Source organism: Anolis sagrei, chromosome 1 (assembly GCF_037176765.1).
Source record: "Anolis sagrei isolate rAnoSag1 chromosome 1, rAnoSag1.mat, whole genome shotgun sequence".
In the NCBI taxonomy this organism is placed as follows: Eukaryota; Metazoa; Chordata; class Lepidosauria; order Squamata; family Dactyloidae; genus Anolis; species Anolis sagrei.
The window spans coordinates 136246885-136257906 of record NC_090021.1 but is presented as its reverse complement, the minus strand read 5'-3'; the positions used below and the strand labels follow the sequence as shown (position 1 = coordinate 136257906).

At 43.8% G+C, this 11022-nt stretch overlaps 1 protein-coding gene across 14 annotated transcripts in view; it reads left to right on the top strand.

Moving 5' to 3' along the window:
• The first annotated feature begins 7542 nt into the window (after positions 1-7542).
• Positions 7543-11022, top strand: part of PUM2 (pumilio RNA binding family member 2) — a 64142-nt gene continuing 60662 nt past the window's right edge. For 11 of the 14 annotated variants that reach the window (XM_060787179.2, XM_060787145.2, XM_060787099.2 and 8 more), the window contains exon 1: positions 7543-7666. The gene's annotated coding sequence lies outside the window, so the exon portion shown is untranslated. The remainder of the gene's footprint in view (positions 7667-11022) is intronic. The other 3 variants (XM_060787170.2, XM_060787161.2, XM_060787136.2) reach the window with 1 other exon arrangement.

Here is an 11022-nt window from a genome sequence, read left to right as displayed (position 1 = left end):
TTAGATGGAAGTCTAATCAATATGTTGCCATAGAATCTCAGAATCATAGAGTTGGAAGAGATATCTTGGGCCATCCAGTCCAACCACCTGCCAAGAAGCAGGAAAATCACATTCAAAGCACCCCAAACAGATGGCTATCCAGCCTCTGTTTAAAAGCCTCCAAAGAAGGAGCCTCCACCACGCTCCGGGGCAGAGAGTTCCACTGCTGAACGGCTCTCGCCGCTAGGAAGTTCTTCCTTATGTTCAGGTGGAATCTCCTTTCTTGTAGCTTGAAGCCATTTTCTCCATGTCCGAGTCTTCAGGCCAGCAGAAAACAAGCTTGCTCCCTCCTCCCTAAGACTTCCCCTCACATATTTATACATGGCTGTCATCATGTCTCCTCTCAGTCTTCTCTTCTGCAGGCTAAACATGCCCAGCGATTTAAGCCGCTCCTCATAAGGCTTGTTCTCCAGATTCTTGATCATTTTAGTCACCCTCCTCTGGACACATTCCAGCTTGTCAACATCTCCCTTCAATTGCGGTGCCCGGAATTGGACACAGTGTGATTCCAGATGTGGTCTGACCAAGGCAGAATAAAGGGGTAGCACGACTTCCCTGGATCTCGACACTAGACTCCTATTTATGTAGGCCAAAATCCCATTGGCTTTTTTAGCTGCTGCATGACATCATTGGCTCATGTTTAACTTGATGTCCTTAAGGACTCCCAAGATTTTTTTCACAACAAACCATCAATAAACATGAAAAAGGAGGCATGCTGAAATAAAAAGGTGTCTTCTATCAACCCACTTCCCTTTGTGGCAACCTCATCTGATATGTGTCCCTTTCCTTCATTCCTTTCCTCTTCTCGTTCTGTCATTTCTCTTTCTATTTTTGGTTCTTCTTCCCTCCCCCATTGTCACTTCTGCCAACCCCAAACCTTCTTCCTCCCAACCCATAAAGCCTGGCGACAGTGAGGGAAGGCAATCATTTTATTCTTGCCAGATGTCTGAATTGATTGTTTTGAATGGACCTTTTGGTATTTGGCTAAGGGCCCGGTGTAGCCCTAAGGCAGCTGACCCCTGCTTTAAATATGATTGTTTGTTTATCCTCAGAGTGTCTTCTATATCCACCACTCAAAAATGGAACAGTAGAATTTGTTCAGATCATCTTTTTGTGCAATGGTATGCCTTGCTCCCCCCCCCCCTTTTTAAAAAAAAACATAACTCAATAAATATTTACACTCAGTAGGGCATAACAGGGCACTAAAGAAGGCTGGATTATTTAGGCATCAAAATGACATATTTGGGGATGTAAAGCAGAGGCCAACAGACTACACCCTGCAAAGAACAAAATTAAAGCAATTAATTGTAAGGGTAATAATCTGTGCTGAAAGACTCTGTGGTGTTGCTTCAGCAATTAGTACCATATAGTTATCTTTTAAACCTGTAATTTATCAATGTTTCTTCATCTCGGGGTTGGGGTTGTGGGCTTTTCTGCTGTAATCATGTTTTGCCTTGTTCTTGAGTATTTCCTACCTTCTATTTTTGATACAGGAGTATTTTTCATTCAATAATTGGATATTCTCTTTGAAAGTAATCTCTGCTCCATAAGATCCACAGAGGAAAAAACCCACCTCCTCATCTGCCTTAGCTGTTCATTCCTGCTTTAACTTCCTCAAAGTGACACTGAGCTCTTCTGGAAAATTTTTTTAGGTCTATGTAAATATTACAGGCCTTGGATAATTAGTATACTGCCAGTCCAATAGGAAGCTGGTTTTAAGCATGAGGATTCATGGAACTGAGGCAATAGTAACTCACTGAGACCACACAAATAAATGGAGAATTCAAAGTTTAATATGTTTATGAATATTTATAAATTGCTTAGCTCTGAAGACTTCCAATATGTGTAAATGCAGTAAAGATATACTTTGTAACAGCACATAAAATAAAAATATTTATCCTATTCATGAAAAACTCTGGTTGAAAAGTAATTGTCCCTCCACATTTACAGTTCTGGCTTTTGTGGATTTGATTATTCATGGATTTGATTAAAAATGCTCTCTCTAGGATTCTTTAGGTCCTTCAATGTGCGTCTATGGTCACCTTCCCCCAAATGCTGGAGGACCTGAGATTTCTAGAGAAAACATCTCTCTATGTCCTTCAATGACAGTGTCATATTGGAAGACCTAGAAATTGCTAGAGATGTGTTTTCTCAGGCTGTATCTACACTGTTTTATATCCCAGGGTCTGATCCCAGATTATCTGTTTATCCCAGATTCTCTGACAGTGTGGACTTATATAATCCAGTTCAAAGCAGATAATCTGGTATTAGATCCTATGATATAGGGCAGTATAGATCCAGCCTCAAGTAAAAAAAAAATCTAGTAATCTCTCTCTCCCCCCCCCCCATGTGTTTTCACTTTCTTAGGGGTTTTATGCCACTAATCCCAGCAAATATGGAGGACTGTAATTTACAGTTGTATAATATTTTATAAGTACCTATTCCAGCAGCAATTACCACTGCACTGACTTTCACATACGGCTAAAAACCATGTCCCAGAAGTAACTGGGATGAAAGTGGGTGGATATATCATATTTCAACAAAGTGTGGGCGGAATCAGGTTAACAGCTGAAAAGCATGTTAAAAAGGTGTGCTTTAAACCCCAAAAATGTGTACCTTCGTATGATTGTATATCCCTGCAGTCATGCAAAACATATGCTTTCCTTCCCCTGTGCAGACTGCTCTAGCACAACTGTACCTTTTGAAATCCTGAAACAGTTAATCAGTTCATCAGGCTGTCAAAAAAATGGGGCCATGGACACATAGGTGGCTCAAAGGAAGTACAAGTGGAAGGCAATTAGAACCCTCTGAAACTCTTTCTTTTGAACTTCATAATATTAAACAGAGCTTGAATTAACAGTTGAGTGAAGAGAGAAATAAGAATCTGTTTGTGTGTACATTAAGCACATATGAAGTTCAGCACATTACGAAGATAATAAAAAAAATAACTCAACTTCTGCCGGATGTCCCCATCCATCCTCCATCTTGATCCGCTTCAAAAGACTGACAGGTCTGTGTGCTGCCTTCTGCCAGGTCCCGTGATTTTTTGCCTCTCTTTTAAAGCACATCTTTTGGCATTGTTTGGGAGCATCCTTAAACACATTTTTTAAATTAAATAATGAAATTAAGACATATACATAGATTGCATCATCAAGGACTCAAAGGTGGGCTATGACCTTGCCAGTGACTTGTATCATGTCCTATGGAGCCAGAAACAGTGGGATAGGTGCCACTGCTTCCAAAAGGAGAGTTGCAGCCCGTAATTCACTCCTATTGTATTTCCTGTTATTCTTCCCTTCCTCCAGCTCCTTTGCTGCCTTCTTAACAATTTTCGTCAGTAATCCTGGAAGCTAAACTGAACCTCCAGACTCAGGGACCTGTGAGCTCCAGTTGCAAAAGAAGTGGGGAGAAGGAATGCTGTCGCTTTGTGTCCTGTTTATCTATTCCACGGGTGCATAGGCAAGGCTGCCACGGAAAGGAGACAATTAGCCCAACACGCTGAGCCTGTTTTGGCCTCTGTCACTTTTGATACACGCTTCCTGTTAGGTATGGGTTTCACAGGCCTAAATTTGACCTCAGTTTCCTGCCTGTCAACATCTCTGCTGGCGACAATAACCTCGAAGCGCCGATTGGTATGTAATTGTATACCAGCCTTCCTCAATCCAGGGCTCTCCAGATGTGTGTCATTACAATTCTCATCGACTCTGTGTTTTGGATGGGCAAGAAGGGCAGGAGCTCTAGTCCAGGACCTGGAGAGGGAAAAGGTTCGGCAAGGCTGATCCAAATTAGTGTGAATAAATACGCAAACGCCTAGCACAGCTGATGGTTTAGGAATGCCTTCTTTATTAAATGGTGTATCTCGTATTGCCAAACCTGCAGGTCACAGTTTGCCCGCTCCTTTACCAGGAAATCAGAGAGTGCTCAATTAACAATATTGTATGCTATTTCTCCCTATTTCTGGTACTAGTGGAACTAGTTAAAAACACCACAGACCAAAGGTAGAAGTGTGGCTGTATGATACCATTTAAATAGTGTAGAATTATAAGGAGCCCCCGGTAGCACAGTGGGTTAAACCACTGAGCTGTTGAACTTACATATCAAAAGGTCACAGGTTCGAATCTGGGGAGCAGGGTGAGCTCCCGCTTGTCAGCTCCAGCTTCTGCCAACCGAGCAGTTTGAAAACATACAAGTGTGAGTAGATCAATAGGTACCTCTCCGGTGGGAAGATAACGGCACTCTGTGCAGTCATGCTGGCTACATGACCTTGGAGGTGTCTAAGGTCAACGCCGACTCTTTGGCTTAGAAATGGAGATGAGCACCAACCCCCAGAGTCAGACACGATGGGACTTAATGTCAGGGGAAAACCTTTATAATGGGTAAAAGCCATCCAAAAAGGAGTGTTGAGGTTTTTATGAGTAGGTGTGATTCGTATTGTGATTCAGTTTCAGTTTGTACTTGGTAGTAGAATGTAACTGTATAGTTTTGGTATTATATATCACTGCTGCTTAAAGGATGTCCCCGCAGTTCAATGTTGAGATCAGCAAAAAATTGACCACAGTAAAAGCTTTCTGAATGCCACCCATTTACACGGATCTGTTAGCAAGTGGGATCTGCAGAAAATGCTCCAGCTGTGTTCTTCGAAAAGGAAAATCAGCCTATTTAGCAAGCCTTGCAAATGCTGATTTGTTATCAGTAAATGTTTGATTTTCATATCTATTTTATATCACTGTGTACCTGGAATCATGTAAAAATGTATCCGGTGGAAAGGGAGTCATGAGTGGAACAAGTTTAAGACACCTTGTAATATATCCTAAAATCTTGTTTGTTTTGCTATTGCCATTGTATTGTGTTCATTCTTTCCCAATAAAAAATACTTTAAAAAACATTCCAAGGCTTCTTACAAACATCATTAGCAGGCTTGTAAATTAAAGGTCATTCTTAATTGTTCTACTGGAATTGCTTACTTGGGAGCAAAACCAAGTGAATTAATCATTACATGTTTGGCATCAGGAATCCCAAAGAAATTCTAACACAAAACTCTCAGGCTCCTTCTACAGTGCGAGACAAAATCCAGATTATCTGATTTCAACTGGATTATATGGTAATGTTGACCCATATAATCCAGTTCAAAGCAGCGGATGTGGATTATCTGATTTGATAATCTGGATTACATGGCAGTGTAGAAGAGGCCTCACTGGCCAGTAAATCTAGACCAATTTTGTGAAAAGTAAGCAACGAGAGATGTTTACAGATGAGGAATGTTGAAACTAATACAGGTTGTTTGTTTGCTTTCTCCATGTTATTTGCTGTACTGTGAAGTACATAAATGCTGTGAATCTCCAATGTACTTTTATCACCAATATACACAAGCTAACAACACGTTCAATAAAGAATAATGAAAACGTGAATATTGGAAGGGCATCCGTTATTGGGAATTCCCAAATCTGAAGATGTCCATATAGGTGGCTGAGACAGTGACACCATTGCTTTCTCATATTCTAATGCTAATAATAATAGTAGTAGTAGTAGTAACAATTTTATTTCCTACCCGCCTCTCCTCATGCCATAGCTATCCTGTTATAATGTGACATGTCTTATTAAGAGCTACATCCACTCTATTAACATGGCAAGCTGTATTCCACACTGGGCATGCGTATTCAGCAACAGACTTGGAGTAAAACTTTACGTTAATATAGAAATGCAGTCATCAAACACAAATATAGACAAATAAAGACATTCTTAATGTGATGAAGTTTTATTGTATTGCAAAAATCGATTTTACTATATTAGGTAAAGGTTTTTTCTGACAGTAAGTCTAATTGTGCCCGGCTGTGGAGGGTGGTCATCTCCATTTCAAAGCCAAAGAGCCAGCATTGTCCGTAGATGCCTCCAAGGTCATGTGCCCAGCATGACTGCATGGAGCATCATTACTTTTTTGCTTGAGCAGTACCTATTGATCTACTTATATTTGCAAGTTTTCAAACTGCTAGGTTAGCAGAAGCTGGGCCTCACAGCGGGAGCTCATCCCACTCCCCAGATTCGAACCACCAACCTTTCAGTCAGCAAGTTCAACAGCTCAGCAGTTTAACCCCCTGTGCCACTGGTAATATTAATATTGAAATGCCGCCATCAAACACAAATATAGGCAAATAAAGACACACTTAATGAGACAAAGTTTTTACTGCATCTCAAACACCAATTTTAATGTATTATAAACACTATTTCTTCCATTTTTTGCCGATTGCTTGAGAATTCTGGATAACAGAGAATCTACTGCATAGATAGATGTCAATCCATCTGAATCTAACAGTCGAGGATCCCTGTTACCTCATAGAAGCCCAGGAGGCCATCCATATCTTCTGTGCTCAATCTACTCCCACACTGCCATCTCTTTTTTCTTTTGGGTCATGTCTTAATTAGACTGTAAGCCTTGAGAGCAGGGAGCTGTTTTGTTTGTAGGTTATTGTAAGTTTTCCAGGCTGCATGGGCATGTTCCAGAAGCATTGTCTCCTGACGTTTTGCCTGCATCGTCTATGTATTGTTGAAGGCTTTCATGGCTGGAATCACTAGGTTGTTGTAGGTTTCTTGGGCTGTGTGACCATGTTCCAGAAGCATTCTTTCCTGACGTTTCACCTGCATCTATGGCAGGCATCCTGTGGCAGGATGCCTGCCATAGATGCAGGGAAACGTCAGGAGAGAATGCATCAAGAACATGGCCATATAGACCGAGAAACTTACAAGAATGGGTTGTTGTAGGTTTTTTCGGACTATATGGCCATGTTCTAGAGGCATTCTCTCCTGACGTTTCGCCTGCATCTATGGCAAGCATCCTCAGAGGTAGTGGGACCTCACTACCTCTGAGGATGCTTGCCATAGATGCAGGCGAAACGTCAGGAGAGAATGCCTCTAGAACATGGCCATGTAGTCCGGAAAAACCTACAACAACCCAGTGATTCCGGCCATGAAAGCCTTCGACAAAACCTACAACAACCCAGTTGTGAGCTCTTTTATGCCAGAAGCAGGCCTCTCTGCCCTCTTGCCCCTCATATGGTGAATGCAATTGAGAACCGGAACTCTTTGTCTTGCTGAACGGCGAAGACCGAGCCTCTATGGCTTTGTTTTGTTTTTTTCCTGCTTCTTTCTGGTGAGCGGCTTGCGGTTCCTGCGCACGCGCAGGGAGGGCGAAGGGGCGGGGCAGGTGGCGCGTGTGTGTGCGCGCGCACGGAGGCACGCACGCACTCTCTCCCTCGGACTCCTCTCGAAAAAAGCCTGCCCCCTTTGTGTCCCAGCATTCACCGATTGGGGCCTGGGCGCGCATGCGCAGTAGTCGCTTGCCGCCGCCGCCGCTGCTATCGCTGCTGTTGCTGTGTATGTCTGTCCCTCTCTTTCTCTCTTTCACTCGCCATGTTGTTGTGAGTCTTCCTCACGGCGGCGGCGGTGGTGGAGGAGGAGGAGGCGGAGGGGGAGGGGCGGCCGCGGCGGTGGTGGTGGTGGAGGAGGCGGAGGAGGAGGAGGCGGAGGAGAAGGCGGCGACGGAGGGTAGGCGAGAGTGGCCGCGCGGGGCCATTATCGGCGCGAGCGCTGCTGCAGGCGGAGGGAGCCCCCCTCCCTGAGTCCGTTACAGCCTGTGAGTATTCCAACAGGGGGAGGGAAGCTGGGTGGGTGGAACGGCAGGGAGGCGGCGAGTGAGCGAGCGCGCGCGCGGAGGGTATTCCAGCCTCTTTCCCCCCCCCCCTTGCGCCCGTTCACCCACGTTCTATTGTTTCGACGCCGGGAGAAAAAAAAATAAAGGAGGGAGGGAGGGGGAGAAAGAGAAGGGAAGAGCCGCGGTGGCTGTGCCCTCCTCGCCGCTCTCCTCCCCCCGCGCGGGGCCTGCATGGTGGATCCGCGTTACGTCCCTTTGTGTTCCTGTGTGGAGGCGAGGAAGCCATACAAAGCGCCGCGCAGAGGTGGAAAGGGGGGGGGGGGAGAAAGAGACGAGGAGGGAGGCGGCCAGTGTGGGTGTGGTGCTGGAAGGAGCCAGCAGGGTATCTTTGGAAACGTTGCCATTGCCTTTCCCCCATCCCCAAATAATATAAAATGATCATCTTTATCGCACTTGATGTATCTCTTGGCTACACAGTTGTCTGACATCCACATAGAACTGGATTATATGGTAGTGTGGACTCAAGATAATCCAGTTCAAAGCAGATATTGTGCATGATCTGATTTGATATTCTAGGGGCCTTTCTACACAGCCAGAACATCTGCTTTGCACTGGTTTATCTGAGTCAAAACTCAGATAATGTGGGGTTTTCTGCCATAATATTCTGGGATATAGGGCTGTGTAGAAAGGCCCTCAGATAACCCAGTTCAAAACAGATAATGTGGGATTTTTCTGCCTTGCTATTCTGGAATATAGGGCTGTGTGGAAGGGCCCTAGATCACCCAGTTCCAAGCAGATATGGTGGGATTTTCTGCCTTGCTATTTTGGAATATCAGGCTGTGTAGAAGGGCCCTCAGATTACTCAGTTCAAAACAGATATTGTAGGCTTTTCTGCCTTGATATTCTGGGATATAATGCTGTGTGGAAGGGCCCTCAGATAACCCAGTTCAAAACAGAGAATGTGGGATTTTCCGCCATAATATTCTGGGACATAGGACTGTGTAGATTGGCCCTCAGATAACCCAGTTCAAAGCAGATATGGTGGGATTTCCTGCCTTGATATTCTGGGATATATGGTTGTGTGGAAGGGCCCTCTGCCCAGTTTCAGGAAGTGCCTCTGGCCCCTTCCACGCAGCTGAATAAAATCCCATATTTGCTTTACACTGGAATATATGTCAGTGTGGACTCAGGTAACCCAGTTCAAAGCGGATACTGTGGGATATTCTGCCTTGATCTTCTGGGGACCCTTAAATACAACCCCATTTCCCATAATATCAAGGCAAAAAATCCCATAATAGCTGATTTGAACTGGGTTATCTGAGTCCACACTGACATATAACCCAGTTTAAAGCAGATATTGTGGGATTTTCCACATTGATATTCTGGGTTAGATATCTGTGTGAAAGGAACCTCCATGGGCTTTGTCGCCTCCTGGGAGATGCAGCTCCAAAGGTGGTTAGGACAGGAGATTGCATAAGAGAGACAAGGAGATCCTTTTGGAAGTCGGTGGAGCGGAGTGTCAAGGGGGAAGGGGCCTTTCTGGTGGGTTTCTTCGAAGTGGCCTTCTCTTTGTGCAGCCTGTGGTTCAAAGACTGGGGTGTGTGCTCCCTTTGTAGGAGAAAGCAGTGCTTAGAGGCCTCCTCGGCTGTGGGAGGCGAAAGAGGAGCATCGCCGGGGCACTGGATTGGCCAGTGGACCAGTTAACCTCTTTTTCTCCCTTTGTTGTTTTGGTGGAGCCTTGCCAACAGGAACTGGCTTTGCGCGCTCAGCCTATTCTGACGAGGAGAGCTAAAACTGTAACAAGAGTAAACTGCGGGAATATTTGAGCGGAAGTGCGATTTCTGTAGTGGAACCTATCTGTTAGTTAGGCCCTCGCCGACATGAGATTCCATTTTGTGTTGTAATCTGAGGAAAGGATTGATGTGACAAAAGAGTAAGGTGGGGGAGAGTAGCTGTTAAAAGAAGTGGTGGCTAAAAATAGGAATCTTCTTGTGTTACACTGAAATTATTCTCCAGGGAAGTTGTGTAGAAAAAGGAAAGCTTTGGCCTACCCGTTGTTTCTTAAAAGTTTCATCGGTCCTATTTATTTTGACCATTTAATGCAGTTCCAAACTAGCTTCAAAATGCGGGGATCAGACATCAAACTCCCGCAAAAGTGAGCAAAAGTAACCTCTTAATGTGCACAAGTCTTTTGAGGTTTTTGTAATCTCCATCCGGGCCTCAAACTGATTTCAGGATTTCCTATTTAATCATCTGTACATCACTTTCATCTGTACCAGTTTGAAATAACATTAAATTGTCAGTTTAGATGGGGGCATAGTTACGGTAATCTGAGTCCCAAAGGGAAACTGGGTTGCTCTGTTTGTTGCAGCAAAACAATAAGGGTCTTCTGCCACTTTAAAGATTATAGCTCATTTATTATTGCATTACCTTTTAATAGCCGTAGACCACACTTTTATATGCAAAAAGAGTTCGTTAGAACTTCTGTTACAGTTAATAGACTAGATGCATTCTAGAGTATTACTTTAATATAAAGGTTTTATAACAGATGCAGAAATATCATGAAAGGCAGGCATCCTCGAACTGCGGCCCTCCAGCTGTTTGGGCCTCCAACTCTCAAAGCCCTAACAAGCTTGTTCAATTGTCAGTAATTCTGGGAGTTGAAGGCCCAAACAGCTGGAGGGCTGCAATTTGAAGATGCCGGATGTAAGGAATAGTCAAAGGTTCTTACACCAACACAAAAAGCAGTTTAACATGTTTTAGCAAACTTTTTATTTAAGACCGACAATGTGCAAATGAAATAAACCAAGCAGATCAGATCAGCATTTGGAATTGTCCAGAGATAATCTGAAAGTATTTTACAAAATGCATCTAAGGATATCCCCCCTGCCTCCCGACACTAGCTTCTACTTTTCTTACGATTTCCATTTTGTACACTGGGGGCCCTTCCATGTAGCCATATAACCCAGAATATCTGCTTTGAACTTGGTTATATGGAAGTGTGGACTCAGATAACCCAGTTCAAAGCAGATATTGTGGGATTTTCTGCCTTATATCATGGGCTATAGGGCTGTGTGGAAGGACCCTAGACTCACAAATCTGTGGTTTTTTAATATGCTAATGATGGATGATAAGGTCATATTTTTATTTCTCCTTTTCTATCTTGTTTCGCTATTCACATGTGATCAGTAAGGGATTCTGGAGGTAGCTGCAGTTTGCCATGCCTGTTGTGAGCAGACACACACAGTTACAGTAAGATCAGTGAGAACAAAATCCCTTTCTTTCCAACTGAAGCTTTACTGCAGTGTTTACTGCAGACATCTGGGATAATTCAACAT